This window comes from Nerophis lumbriciformis, linkage group LG19, assembly GCF_033978685.3.
Source record: "Nerophis lumbriciformis linkage group LG19, RoL_Nlum_v2.1, whole genome shotgun sequence".
NCBI classification, from domain to species: Eukaryota; Metazoa; Chordata; class Actinopteri; order Syngnathiformes; family Syngnathidae; genus Nerophis; species Nerophis lumbriciformis.
In genome coordinates this window covers 20,642,268-20,658,474 of record NC_084566.2, presented here as the reverse complement: position 1 = coordinate 20,658,474, position 16,207 = coordinate 20,642,268, and the positions used below count along the sequence as shown (strand labels likewise).

Below are 16,207 nucleotides of genomic sequence, written 5' to 3'. Positions count from 1 at the left end.
TTCTTCTTCATACTGCATTAATATATGCTCATTTTAAACTTTCATGCAGAGAGGGAAATATCAACTAAATAAATTTACCAAAACTGTATTTATTAAACAGTTATTAAGCAGTGGCACAAACATTCATGTCATTTCCAAAACAAAGTGGAAGATTGTCAGAGACATTTTAAAACAAGCTATTAGTGCACTTTTGTGCATGATGTCACTAAAACAATGCTAAATTAAAGAGCACTTTTTGTACAGAACGCCACTACAATAGTTTAAAACAAATAAAGTGGACTTTTGTGCATGATGTCACACAAGATATTTCAATAACTGTCAAATAAAAAATAGCTTCATAATAGTTGACTATTTTTTTCATACAGTGTTGATGTGGAAATGGTTGCTTGGGCATTTTGTTGGTGTCGCACCGAACGGAGATGTTGACATGCAGAGTTTGAAGTACTCTTCATTCTCTAGCGGGTGACTTTTCAAGTCACTTTTCAAGTCGTGCTACAAATTAGCAGTGGTGCTACTTTTTGTAGCAACGCTTTTGCCGCATACTTGTTCGACATCTTCCCGCTTGAAGCCAAACCACCGCCAGACGATGGACCCTGTGCTGTTTTTCTTGGGAATCAATTCCATCCATCCATCCATTTTCTACCGCTAGTCCTGTTCGGAGCCTATCTCAGCTGCATTCTGGCGGAAGGCAGTGTACACCCTGGACAAGTCGCCAACTCATCGCAGGGCGGGAATTAATTCTTCCTTCATTTGTTACCAGATTCGCACCTTCTTTCTCTCGTATTACCACTCGCACCACTCCGCTAGCATCACAGTATGTGACGTATGTAAGAAGGTGCGCTTGTTTTATGTCTCAGTGAGAAGTAGACACAAGAAAGAGTGAGAAAAGCCTGCAGTGTAATGCCCGCAGCTAAAAGCAACTTTGTGAGAACATATACTCGAATATCACGATATAGCCATTTTCTATATCGCACAGAGACAAACCCGCGATATATCGAGTATATTCGATATACCGCCCAGCCCTAGGTCAAATGTATTAATGATTACTGCGGGGAGATTCTTGACGGTTAGTATTGCCGTTTTAAATTAGAATGATAGAAAAACAGTGATTGATAACTGCACTTTGATAAACTCACACACTTACTGGCTCGCTAGCTTAAATGCACATTAAGAAACGACATTGCGCTGTGGGGTCTCTGTTGGTGACTTGGTGTGGTGGCGGCGCAGCCCCCGTGTCTGGTCTGGATGCTGTGTCTCGGTTGTTTGGGCGGTGGTGTGTTTGTGCGGGTTTGGGTTGGGGTGGGGGGCCTTTTGGTTGGGGGGGTTGTTGGTGTCTCTTGTTTGCGTGTTGGCGTTCGGGGCTGGCCGGCGGGCTGGCGCCGGCTGGTCTCCGTGGCCCTGGTGGCGTGTGGTTGCTGGTCGCAGTTTTTTTTTTGATCGCTTTGATTTGATTGGCTGGTGCTGGCTGTCTGGGGTTATTGCGGCTGCTGTTTCTGTTGCCGTTTGTTTGTGGTGTGGGCGCCCGTGGCTGCTGGGTCTGGTGCAGGGGTGTGGCTGATGTTGAGACTGATGGCAGCGCGCGCGCGTGATGGCTGTCGGGGCTGACGAACTGTGTATATGTATGTATATGTGTGTGTATGTATGTATGTTTATATATGTGTATGTGTACATATGTGTATGTATATGTATATATGTGTATGTGTGGGTATGTATACGTGTATGTGTGTATGTGTATGTATATATGTATGTATGTATGTATATTTCTGGGGGTACGCTCTGGGCCTGCCTGTCAGACGGGGGTCGACGCCTCAGGCTACTGCATCCGAACTGCGTGTCTGGAGCTCCTGGGTCCCGCTGTCCATCCCTTCCGGGTGCCCGTCTTGGTTGGGGCCTGTTGGGCCTAGTCCCTGCGTCTGTTGTGGTAGCTTGGTGCTGCAAGGTATTCCGAGGTGCTGCGAGTCGGCCAGTTGCTGGGGTAGTGACCTTGTTTGTCAGCATGTCTGTGATCTTCTTTTAATTCTTTTTTTTTATTTTTTTTATTAATTAATTAATTAATTTATTAATTTATTTATTTTTTAATATATTTTATTAATATTATTTTTTAATTTTCCCCTCCCTCAGGGGGGGGGCTCGGCGGGGCGGTTGCTGGTTGTTCCATCTCCATCGTTGGGGTCCCTGCGGGTGGGGTGGGTGGTTCCCGTGGCCCTGTGCCTGGGTGGTCCTGCGGCGGCCGGTTTGGGTGGGGTGGCCGGGGGCTGGCCTCGCCGCGCTCTCCGGGGGTGGGGGGTGGGCTCGTGGGGGCCCGGTTGCCGGTGGGGCGGGGGCGGTCTTCCCGTCCGGTTGCGGGGAGTCTCTGGGTCCCTCGGGCGGGGCGTCTCGCCTTTCTGCCCGTGTGGGGTGTGGTCTCTCGCTGGCTTGGGGTCTGGCTGTCCCCTGCTTTTCTCGTGCCCTGTCCTCTGCCGGGTGCGTCTGTCTGCGGCCTGCTGCTGGCCCTTGTGGGCGGTACGGTGGGTCGGGCTCTGGGGTTCCTGTCGCTGGCCGGCTTGGCTGCGTGGGGGCGGTGGTCCCTGGTTCCCTGGGCACCACGCCTCCTGTTTGTGGGTTGGGCTCTCGGGGGTGATGGGGCCGTGCTCTGGCTCCCACGCACTCTGGGAGTCGATTGTATTGTACATGCAAATTCACATATGCTCACATACGTACATAGGTACCTACGCTCCCACATACATACACAAATACAGTACATATTTACCTACCTAATGTTCGTACATCCACACGCACATTCAATATACAAACATACACATACACATACTGTACATATACATTCACTGTACAAACACATATACACATTCTGTACATATACATTCATTGTACAAACACATATACACATTCTGTACATATACAAGTACATATGCATACTTACACTCATGCACATAATCACGTTTCATCAAACATATATTAACGTTGTTGCCCTAGGGTAAACTGGGTGTAACACATGGCACACTGACAAAGCTTAACCTATTGTGACTATAACAATCTACAAGGTTAATGTAGGTTGCTTCTCTTTCTCCCCCTCCATTTTTCTGCATTCTTTCGTATCTCAAGTTATCATTACGTATATGTATTGTTGCATTTAAACAACTGTATTGTTGATAATAAAGGTAAATTATTGGTATTGTTCATTATCAATAGCGCTATTTCTATTGGTATTTGTATTGATCCATTTGTAGTGTAATAATGCTCATTGTTATTTCTGTATTATTTTTTATTTTTCGCTAACTGCTTATTTGCTATTACTTTTACCATCATATTTGTACATGTCATATTTGCTGATGTTGCTCTATTGTTGTTGTTGTTGTTGTTTGCTGTTGTTGTTTTTGTCTCTCTGTCTAATCCCCCTCTTGTCCCCACAATTTCCCCCTCTGTCTTCTTTTTTTTTCTCTTTCTATCCCCTCCTGCTCCGGCCCGGCTGCACTAAATGATAATATAAATACATTTAATAAAGTCAAATACAAATAAGGCAACAAGAGAAGTATCCTACACTTCTCTTTTGTAAAGTAAATCTGAACAGCCGACATGGGCATCTACATCAACTATATGATTTGCCTGAGAAGCTGGACAGGACATAAAAAAAAAAAAAAAAAGAAACGACATACCCCTAATTAAAACTTATATAAACACATTACTGTCTGAGCAACTAAGATATTCAATGCAGTGCACATTGAACCTACAAACTGTGCTCGCTTAGAACACAGTGATTGTTCTATACTCAGAGGAATACGAGACGGAGGTGTTTTTACGGTGCGTTCAAGAACCGATGGACAAAGTAGGACGCCACAACACCCCACAGAAATTAAAAAAAATAATAATACATTTTATCTGCAACGCACTTTAAATTTGAAACATTCTTAAAGTGTTACAGTACAATCCAATAAGCAGTAAAAGCTTAGCCATTAAACAGATACAATACTGAGACTAAAACACTATTAGTGAAGCATAAGAAACACAAAACATGCAAAACAGTGGCTTTTCTAACAGTGTGTCTATTTATTTTAGTTATTAAAAACCACTTGGTCAAAAGATTTTCAGTGTGTGTATAAGTAATTTTTGAGCACATTCAACAATTTCGTTATAATAATAATAACGATGATAATTTTGGCCACTATAACCGTGACATACAATTTTCCAATGATTAAATCCTTACACTGCACTAACCTTTGTGCACACCGTTCTGTGTAGATGGCTTTGGGTCAGCTTCTGTAACAGCAGGCGTCTCTGCAGGCTGTTTTAGTGATGGTGGCGTTTCAGGTGGCTGATAAGTTTTGATGTGTTGAAGTCAACGTTCCCTCTAAGGTGCGCGCCTGCACAATTGCGCACTGCTCAAGCGTCCTCTGCGCACAGCAAATATATGCCGCGCACCAAATCAAACCCATCTGAATTCTAAACAAAATAAACACATTTATTCTGTGTAATGTTGCAATGCAACTCTGAGTGACAGTGACAACAAGCGGCCCTAACGGTGTTCATCAACACCGTTCGATTATTGTAACGTCTATCCCTATCGAGATGCTTCGAGGACAGGAATTATATCGATCACTTTATTGAGCAAAACTGTTTATATTCGGCCATAACCACACCAAAAACATGAGTAAAAAACTTATATCTGGAAAAACTAGTCATTTTCTGCCGTACAAACCAGGCCAAAACCAACTTGTCATCTGTCACCAACACTAAGCCACTGGTGCGTTTATGGCCACACAAAAAGTCGGACAACTCAAACACCACACAAAGTTACACTATGACTCCTCAGTCATACATGTGCTTATTCTACTGTCATTTATTATTAATGTTAATTTATTGATATTAATGATGGAATGCTGTTACTAGAGAAAGTTACAGGAATGCACACTTCATCCTATGCTTACATTTCATTGTGCAACATGAGGATGTTTAAGGGGAACTAAATGTGATCTCTGAAAGGGGTACAAATGATTTCCAAAGCAGGACCCCCACCCAGACATATTGTACAATACTAATCCATAGCTTATGAAAAACAAGATTTCTTTTATTTTCATTACAAGTGGGCCAAATCACTAATATTACAAAATAATCTTATGAAAATGACTGCTCTCATTTGAGTGTTTTTATAAAAGATTGGTTTGAGACAGGTGTGCTGCTGGTATTGCCACGTGTGATGTTGCTCACATGTGCTCCACTGAATGCTCAGGGAGTTTTTGTGTTTGCTCACACACATGAACAATTAGAGGGAACATTGGTTGAAGTGTAATGTTTCGTTTTGATGTATTGAAGTGTGATGTTTTCTTCCTTATGAAACAGTGAATAAATCCCAAATGATCGGCCCTTCCTTAAATGAGTTTAGGGGAAGTTTACGACACGGGTAGCAGAAAAAGAGTGATTCATTTGCTTGCCCGAACCCACCTACAGCACAGTAAGGGGAATTTTGCCTCATATCTCATATATTTTATTATCGGATTTATACGTGTGACATCATAATCCTCACAAAAGCAAAATATATGCAGAACAAATTGTGTAATTCATGTATTTCGCAAAAAAATTATCAGAATTTTAGCAGCTAATGGTGCATAAGAGGTTCCACTATGTCTGATTTCTAAATGAGGATGAAGTATTTATGCCATGTTTTAAAATATGGATGAATTAAAATATGACCCTTCTGTGGAGTGATAATGTTGAAGTAGTTCCAGGCATTTATAGCTTTTAAAAGTCCTGTTTCATGCAGTTATTTTAAATGGTCATTAGTCGTCGAAATGAAAGACAACTTCCTGTCTTCTGCTTTGATCATCAATAAAATGTGCGATGTATGTTCCACATGCGCCCCTGAGATAAGTGGTTTCATGTCACACGCTCTGAATCCATCAATAATTACAGTGGCAAATTGAGAGATGGTTGAAGGCTTCTACATTTAGACCGCCGGCAGATGTGTCCCTCGACTCTTTCTTCAGCGTTCAGCGTCGCCGCCTTTTAAAATCCTTTTCAAGAAGTCGATTCCCAGCGTGGCGCCGCTTCCCAGCACCGCCACCGCCGTCTGGCAGCTCAGGCCTCGCTGATGTTTCCCCTCACAACAAAACAAATCCTGTATGCGCATTACGTTACATTCAGGATCCACGCAGTGTAATTAGGTGAAATGATGACGCTATTTAGTGTCACTGAAAGGCTTTGTGCTCGTTTTGTGTTACATGAGAGGATTTAGTCGTCCGATCCAGTTTGCCACGGGCGCAATCCCACTTGTTAATGTGGGGAAAAACCCCACAGCTGTATGCTAAACTTCGGGTTGGACATAATACAGATAGCATGGTTACTGCTGAGATATTATTTTCCGAGGTTAAATAGTTACGAAAAACAAATGTGCAACTGCAATTTATGTCAGGGTCATTTTCTTTTAATTCTTTATGGGGAAAAAAGTTGTGGTCTTTGAAACAAAGTTGTATTTTTTTAATCCTCATGTTAGATTTCATTCTTGTAAAATTCCAGCTTTTTCCAACTATTGTTATAGTGATTTTTCCAACTCTAGTCCACTTTGTAATTCTTCTCTGATGTTTTTGCAGGGAAGATTATCAATGTTTGTGTCTACACTAGTATTCGTGTTTGAACGTTACACAGGACTGCAGCTAGGTGGCAGCAGTGCTGAATCTAAGCAACAGAGTCACTTCGTACTTTAACCCAGTAGGAGTAGTAAGTTCACAGGGACACATGAGTGCAGAGCCAGCGGAGGCGGACGGACGGATACGTTTGTGACAGGAATTTAAAAAATTGGAGGCGTCGTAGCTGCATTTACAAACCCCATTTCCATATGAGTTGGGAAATTGTGTTAGATGTAAATATAAACGGAATACAATGATTTGCAAATCATTTTCAACTTATAGTCAATTGAATGCACTACAAAGACAAGATATTTGATGTTCAAACTCATAAACTTTATTTTTTTCTTGCAAATAATAAGTAACTTAGAATTTCATGGCTGCAACACGTGCCAAAGTAGTTGGGGAAAGGGCATGTTCACCATTGTGTTACATGGCCTTTCCTTTTAACAACACTCAGTAAACGTTTGGGAACTGAGGAGACACTTTTTTTAAGCTTCTCAGGTGGAATTCTTTCCCATTCTTGCTTGATGTACAGCTTAAGTTGTAATGTGCCACACATTTTCAATGGGAGACAGGTCTGGACTACAGGCAGGCCAGTCTAGTACCCGCACTCTTTTACTATGAAGCCACGTTGATGTAACACGTGGCTTGGCATTGTCTTGCTGAAATAAGCAGGGGCGTTCACGGTAACGTTGCTTGGATGGCTACATATGTTGCTCCAAAACCTGTATGTACCTTTCAGCATTAATGGCGCCTTCACAGATGTGTAAGTTACCCATGTCTTGGGCACTAATACACCCCCATACCATCACAGATGCTGGCTTTTCAACTTTGCGCCTATAACAATCCGGATGGTTCTTTTCCTCTTTGGTCCGGAGGACACGACGTCCACAGTTTCCAAAAACAATTTGAAATGTGGACTCGTCAGACCACAGAACACTTTTCCACTTTGTATCAGTCCATCTTAGATGAGCTCAGGCCCAGCGAAGCCGACGGCGTTTCTGGGTGTTGTTGATAAACGGTTTTCGCCTTGCATAGGAGAGTTTTAACTTGCACTTACAGATGTAGCGACCAACTGTAGTTACTGACAGTGGGTTTCTGAAGTGTTCCTGAGCCCATGAGGTGATATCCTTTACACACTGATGTCGCTTGTTGATGCAGTACAGCCTGAGGGATCGAAGGTCACGAGCTTAGCTGCTTACGTGCAGTGATTTCTCCAGATTCTCTGAACCCTTTGATGATATTACGGACCGTAGATGGTGAAATCCCTAAATATCTTGCAATAGCTGGTTGAGAAAGGTTTTTCTTAAACTGTTCAACAATTTGCTCACGCATTTGTTGACAAAGTGGTGACCCTCGCCTCATCCTTGTTTGTGAATGACTGAGCATTTCATGGAATCTACGTTTATACCCAATCATGGCACCCACCTGTTCCCAATTTGCCTGTTCACCTGTGGGATGTTCCAAATAAGTGTTTGATGAGCATTCCTCAACTTTATCAGTATTTATTGCCACCTTTCCCTACTTATTTGTCACGTGTTTCTGGCATCAAATTCTAAAGTTAATGATTATTTGCACAAAAAAAAAGTTTATCAGTTTGAACATCAAATATGTTGTCTTTGTAGCATATTCAACTGAATATGGGTTGAAAATTATTTGCAAATCATTGTATTCCGTTTATATTTACATTTAACACATTTTCCCAACTCATATGGAAATGGGGTTTGTAAAATGAATTGACTTTTTCCTCTAAAACGGCATCATACTTTTTTTCAACATTTAACCTTTTTTTGTATTGTTTATAAATGCTGAAGTTTTACCTACTTGGTTATGAATTAATATTTTTTATCGATTATGGTATAATCGCTACATCCTCCTGAGAATCAGCATTCTCTGCAATGGTCCATTTCTTTTGTGAGAGTTAAATAGTCCTGATGCAAAACACAAATGTCCACCGCAGTGTATGTTGGTTCTCAGGAGGATATTATTGTTGGCAAAGTGTTAATTACCCTGCAATTCATTGCCCTAATTAAAGACACAGTTTTTTAATCAGGCTTTTTACTGATCACGTTAAGCTCTTATGGTTTTTATTATTTATTGTGTTGTTTTCTATCTTGATTATTAATAGTACTACTATTATTCTCCCAATGTTACGTTTTATTAACTTATTATTTTATTATTTATATTTTATTTTTACATACAGTACAGGTCCAAAGTTTGGACACGCCTTCTCATTCAATGCGTGTTCTTTATTTTCATGACTATTTACATTGTAGATTGTCACTGAAGGCATCAAAACTATGAATGAACACATGTGGAGTTATGTACTTAACAAAAAGGAATGCCAATAGTGTGCAAAGCAGTAAGCAGAGCAAAGGGTGGCTATTCTGAAGAAACTAGAATATAAAACATGTTTTCAGTTATTTCACCTTTTTTTTTTTGTTAAGTACATAACTCCACTTGTGTTCATTCATAGTTTTGATGCCTTCAGTGACAATCTACAATGTAAATAGTCATGAAAATAAAGAAAACCCATTGAATGAGAAGGTGTGTCCAAACTTTTGGCCTGTACTGTATATTTGATCATATGTTTCATACTATTTTTTAGATGTCGTTAATTTGAGTTATTCTTTAGTGTGGATGCCTCAAAGGTGGCGTTTTTCCTCAAATCCCTAGTGCCATGCCATGTTTTGTTTCTGTTTTGTTATTGTCAATAGTGCTAGGGGACGGCGTGGCGCAGTTGGGAGGTGGGGATTGAACCAGGAACCCTCAGGTTCCTGGTTCAATCCCCACCTTCTACCAATCTTGTCACATCTGTTGTGTCCTTGAGCAAGACACTTCACCCTTGCTCTTGATGGGTCATGGTTAGCGCCTTGCATGGCAGCTCCCGCCATCAGTGTGTGAATGTGTGTGTGAATGGGTGAATGTGGAAATAGTGTCACAGCGCTTTGAGTACCTTAAAGGTAGAAAAGCGCTATACAAGTACAAACCCCGTTTCCATATGAGTTGGGAAATTGTGTTAGATGCAAATATAAACGGAATACAATGATTTGCAATTCCTTTTCAACCCATATTCAATTGAATGCATGCATGGTTCTTTTCCTCTTTGGTCTGGAGGACACGACGTCCACAGTTTCCAAAAACAATTTGAAATGTGGACTTGTCAGACCACAGAACACTTTTCCACTTTGTATCAGTCCATCTTAGATGAGCTCAGGCCCAGCGAAGCCGATGGCGTTTCTGGGTGTTGTTGATAAACGGTTTTCGCCTTGCATTGGAGAGTTTTAACTTGCACTTACAGATGTAGCGACCAACTGTAGTTACTGACAGTGGGTTTCTGAAGTGTTCCTGAGCCCATGTGGTGATATCCTTTACACACTGATGTCGCTTGTTGATGCAGTACAGCCTGAGGGATCGAAGGTCACGGGCTTAGCTGCTTACGTGCAGTGATTTCTCCAGATTCTCTGAACCCTTTGATGATATTACGGACCGTAGATGGTGAAATCCCTAAATTCCTTGCAATAGCTGGTTGAGAAAGGTTTTTCTTAAACTGTTCAACAATTTGCTCAATCTGGTCTCTTATACGCATTTGTTGACAAAGTGGTGACCCTCGCCCAATCCTTGTTTGTGAATGACTGAGCATTTCATGGAATCTACTTTTATACCCAATCATGGCACCCACCTGTTCCCAATTTGCCTGTTCACCTGTGGGATGTTCCAAATAAGTGTTTGATGAGCATTCCTCAACTTTATTAGTATTTATTGCCCTCTTTCCCAACTTCTTTGTCACGTGTTGCTGGCATCAAATTCTAAAGTTAATGATTATTTGCAAAAAAAAAAAAAAGTTTATCAGTTTGAACATCAAATATGTTGTCTTTGTAGCATATTCAACTGAATATGGGTTGAAAATGATTTGCAAATCATTGTATTCTGTTTATATTTACATCTAACACAATTTCCCAACTCATATGGAAACAGTGCTGTGTGTTTGTGTTCTTCTTTTCTTCTATTTTTTTGTACAGCACTTTGTCTGTGTATGGAAAGTGCTAAGTAAATACATTTTGATTTGATTTGATTTGATTAATTGAACACGTTGTGCACCAATTGGTCAAAGAGGCCTCTAGAAATGGGGAATCAGGAGAAAGGAGCTGTAGGGGGGGCTTAAAGAGGCACGAGTAGCTTGTTCAAGGCTGAAGATGGAGTGAAAACCACAGGAAGACAAATGGGGACTTCTTGAGTCATGCAAAGCTGCTCTATCTAGTGGCGTCCCGCAATAAAACCGAGCGCTGAAAAAGAGCGTAATTGGACTTGGAAACGCGGTCTCTGTCTTGTGGGAGAAAGATGCTGACACAGACACATCGTCACCTTGCATGCCAGGCCTGCGACACGTTTTAAGTTGATATCTGGCGGTGGAGGGCATACATCACAGACTGGAAGGCCAAAAGCTCAGCCTATAAATGAGTGCACTAATTTACTGCTTCGTCCATCACTCATGCGGCCTGGAGAGTGCAGGAGCTTCATGACACATTCACATTGTGACAAATGTACACAAAGGTTCCTTGAAATGCAGAATTAAACTACGGTACACGGGTTAGCGCAGGGGTCGGCAACCCAAAATGTTGAAAGAGCCATATTGGACCAAAATTACCAAAAAAAATCCTTCTGAAGCTGGAAAAAATTAAAAGCCTCATTTAAGTCTTGGAATGAATGCAACACATGGTGTAAGTGTTTTAGCTATTAACTATCAAAATGACTATGTGTCGCAGGCTGACGCAAATCTTCGTTGATAGAAATGTTGAAATGTAATATTTATTCTACAAATTTTTTTAACATTGGAAAACATTAGTAAAACGGAGGCTTCTCAGAGGGTGCGATAAGTCCTGGAAATGACTGACTTAGAATGACCAAAGGTATAGATGTGTGTGTCCAAGTTAAAGGAAACGGCAGGCTGTCTTCTTCTAATGGATTTATTACTATCTCTACAAGCTGGGTAACGTTTGCTGTGGTCTATAACGACATGTCACGCAAACTATCAGATGGGTAATGCATACTTGCCAACCTTGAGACCTCCGATTTCGGGAGGTGGGGGGTGGGGGCGGGGGCGTGGTCGGGGGTGGGGCGGGGGCGTGGTTGGGGGGCGTGGTTAAGATGTATATATATATATATAAGAAATACTTGACTTTCAGTGAATTCTAGCTATATATATATATATATATATATATATATATATAAATAAAATAAATACTTGAATTTCAGTGTTCATTTACAAACTACAACTCACAAACACTTTAGAGTTAGGCTCCACCATCAGAATGTGTACTTAAACTTATAAAGATCACATGGATATTATTCAGTGAGTTGATTCACAAAAACTAACCTGTTATACAGGAGGAAAAAGCACACAGGACGTTTGAATTGTTCACAGACTGGTCGCGCTCATCAGAATGACAAGACACTTCCGGTCTGCAGGTGATAGCATTCAATTGGGAAGAAACGCCCTACTGCCCCCTACTGACCAATGTGAATACTGATAAATGTGTAATGACAGCTCCAAAAACGAATTCAAACCACAAAATAAAATAAATAAATCAACACAAAAATGTGACACATTATGGGTGGGTCACATATGCATGTACAGTAGATGGCAGTATTGTCCTGTTTAAAAGTGTCACAACATTGCTGTTTACGGCAGACGAACTGCTTTACGGTAGACACTGTTGTTGTGTGTTGTCAACACGTCACTCAGGTCCGCCTGAATTTCGGGAGTTTTTCGGGAGAAAATTTGTCCCGGGAGGTTTTCGGGAGAGGCGCTGAATTTCGGGAGTCTCCCGGAAAATCCGGGAGGGTTGGCAAGTATGGGATAATGTGTCATGAGACATGCAAATATAAATTAAATACACAGAGGACATAAGTAAATGAAATTACATGAGCTCAAATATACCTACAAACGAATCATAATGATGCAATATGTACATACAGCTAGCCTAAAGAGCATTTTAGCCTTGATTAGCTTGCAGTCATGCAGTGACCAAATATGCCTGATTAGCTCTCCACACAAGTCAATAAAAATCAACAAAGCTTACCTTTGTGCATTCACGCACAACATAAAACGTTTGGTGGACAAAATGAGACAAAGAAGGAGTAGCATAAAACAGGTCTTACTGTGGCAGCGCCGGAGAACGTTGTACATGTAAACAAACTACGGTGCGTTCAAGGACCGCCGAAATTAGTAGGACAAAACCAAATCCTCTCATCAGTGAAGCATGTTTAATTTAAACAGTGGGATTTCTAAGAATTAGGAAAGTTTGTGTCATGTTTGCTCTCTTACAGAAACAATACTAAAACAGTAATTATATATTTTTTCCACCATCTTTTAAATATTCCTACATTTTTGAAAAAGCTCCAGGGAGCCACTAAGGCGGCGCTAAAGAGCCGCAGGTTGCCGACCCCCAATAACTAAATAACCCACTGGCTGCTGTAATACAGTAGCAGCTCTGTCTACAACCACACTCCGTCTATTCCATCTAGTCGAACACGCAGGAAGTAAAGCCATCATCCATTTTCCAGTAAAACTAGATTTTCTGGAGCGCTGTGCAGACAGCTGCCTCGTTTCAAGGAGAAACGTCCATTCATCAACGAGTCTGTGAGATGGAGATGTCCCGCTAGCATCTTTGCATCATTCACTCAATTTCCTCTCCATTGTGTCAGAGGCACCATTCAGAGAAACAAGGCTTTGGCAACTCGGTGGTGCTGTACATTTCTGATGGAGTGCTTTTACATAGCTGTACATTTCTGATGGAGTGCTTTTACATAGCTGTACATTTCTGATGGAGTGCTTTTGTATATATATATATATATATATATATATATATATATATATATATATATACATATATATATATATATATTGAGTTACGCTGACTCAAGTTAAAAGGCATCAAAGGGGCTCTTACATTGAGAGACAAGAGGACGGGATGATGAGTTGTTCTGGCGGAGGACACTTGAACGTCTCAGAGACATTTTTCAGGTGGAACATTTATTTTTATATGTGGATTCACTCACATCCATCACACACACAGCTGCTTCTGCTGCTTCTGTGCACTTAAACACTAAAACACATCACCGGCTGCCTCCATCTCTGTTGCCGCCCTACCCCATGCTCTGTATACATTATACAGACCTACACCGACCACAGTAGTAAGTTAGTTATTGATCCAGCTGCCAGATACTCCCCACACCAATTAAATGATTAATACTTTGATCAATAAACCATTATAAACATCGCAGAAGGAGAATTTAGCGTCATTTTTATTTTGGCATAGCTTTTGTTGCATTGAACAGTCAATGCAATCCCATTATGTTGCAGCAGAGTCCACATAATACAATTTAGTAGTTTAGGTTTTGATTTTTTTATATTCCTCATGAATTATAACATATGCATGGTTAAGATTTAATAGGACAAGTAACCATATTTGTTAAAAAATGGATCCAAAATACTTCACTCACTAATGACAGTAAAACCGCAGGATTTTTCATGTTCGGATCGCTGTTAGGGATGTGATTAAAAGTATGGTTTAGGGCAGAGGTGTCAAACTAATTTTAGCTCAGGGGCCACATGGAGGAACATCTATTCCCAAGTGGGCCGGATTGGTAAAATCATGGCATGATAATTTACAAATCAAGACAACTCCAGGTTGTTTACTTTGTTTTACTTTGGCCAAAAAGAGAACACGCTCATTATGAAAATGTACAAATCACAAATAATCCTCTGGACAAAACACTTCTGTTGAAAATTCTGAGGAAATCGGTGCAGTTTCAAAAACACGATGAGCTTAGACTTTGTCTCCGTGTATCTACAAAACCAGGATTAAGATTTAAGTCACAGTCTTTCTGGGATAGAACAAAAAACACAACATGTAAACTCTTCTAGGTATCAAATACCTCCTTTGTCATGTCAACGTATCAATCCAGTGCTACATCAACAAACCGTAAGAAACGGAGGTAAAAACTATTCAAAAGGGTTACGTTTTCTCGTTTTTGACGGAGACATTATGGAGGGAGTAAGGGTGCCAAATAACGATGTGTTCGAAGCAGAAGACATAAAACGTCAGGTTTTAAGTTTCAATTTGGTCGAGGGAGAGGAGCCGGCACCACGCTTGACTTTGTACCTCTTGCTAGTCCTAACAGAATTGCTATTGTGACATCCAGTGGACACATTTAGAACAGCAGTTTTTTTCATTAAAAAAAAATGAAGCTCATTTTAATACTTGGCAAACTCATCATGTGGGCCGGATAAAACCTGATCCAGCTCGCGTGCCGTATGTTTGACACCCCTGGTTTAGGGTTTTGGGGTTTGGGTTAGGCTCGATTTAGGGTTTGTTTTACAACTAGGTTTAGGGCGGGCATTAAGACCTTAAACATAGACAGGTGGATTGTTTTCCCGAGATGCATAAGAATTGGATCGGACATGGCGTGAAGGTAAATACATGATTTAATTATTTCTCTAAAAAGTGTAAACAAAAGGCGGGCACAAGGCGGAGACACAAAACTGGCTAAAGAACAAAAATTTAAGCTTAACGTAGACTATGGACATGAAACAAAATAATTGCTAAACGTGACATGAAGTAAACAGAAACTTACTTGGAAAAAGCATGGAAACGAGCATGGAACAATGGCATGGAATGAGCATAAACAGAGTGCAGAGTAATGACGCCAGGTCAACTACCTGGCAACTATGGCTTAAATAATAGTCTCTCTGATAACAAACCGGTGCGTGAGTCTCATGACGACAGGTGACAAAACAAACAAGGATGCCTAAAAAACAGGAACTATGGAGTTTTAACCAAACAGAACATAACTAAACTAGACATGATCACAGGTCATGACAGGTTTATGGTTATAAATAGTATATTGTTAGGAGTTAGGGCTAAATGATAGGTTTGGGTGAGGGATTAGGGGCAGGGTTGGTGTTAGGCTAGGGTTAGTGTTTGGTTTGGGTTGAGTTTATGGCTGTTGGTTCAGGGTTAGGACTAGGATTGGTTTTCAATCTAGGTTTACAGTGTAAAGCTTGTATTAGAACTAGAAATGGGGGTTTGGGCTCATACTGAGGTCTGTGCTAGTGTAGTCCTTGAAATGAAAAATTAAAAACAACCTTCTGAAAAGTTAAAACAATTGTGTTGTAATGTATCGTCATAGTGTAGGTGTTTTTTTCTAAGGTTGAATATGCATAGCAGAAAAATCACCATACGAATGAAATCTAATAAAAACATTTTGGTGAGCCATATTTGATAAAAACAGGCGTGATGTATTTCTTTTAGCAGACGAGTAGAGAGGTAACCTCCCTGTGAGGAAGCTTTTTAGTTTAACTTCGGTACAATATTAATATTTAAGTCTGTTTTTGGGCTGTTTGCTTGAAGGTCAACGCTTTAAATTTCAGTTCTTTTATTCTCCCTCAGATCTTCCTCTTGCTCGTTTCTGGTCCAGATGGGACTCTGACAAATACATTTGCAAGTTATATGAAGGCCACTCTTGCCGTATCATCAGAAGTGGATGATTTATGCATGAAATATACTGTATGTACGTGCAAAAAC

At 40.7% G+C, this 16,207-nt stretch overlaps 1 protein-coding gene across 1 annotated transcript in view; it reads left to right on the top strand.

Moving 5' to 3' along the window:
• The window catches only part of sntg1 (syntrophin, gamma 1), a 114,978-nt gene that overhangs the window by 18,641 nt on the left and 80,130 nt on the right, over positions 1-16,207 (top strand). The window lies entirely within an intron of this gene.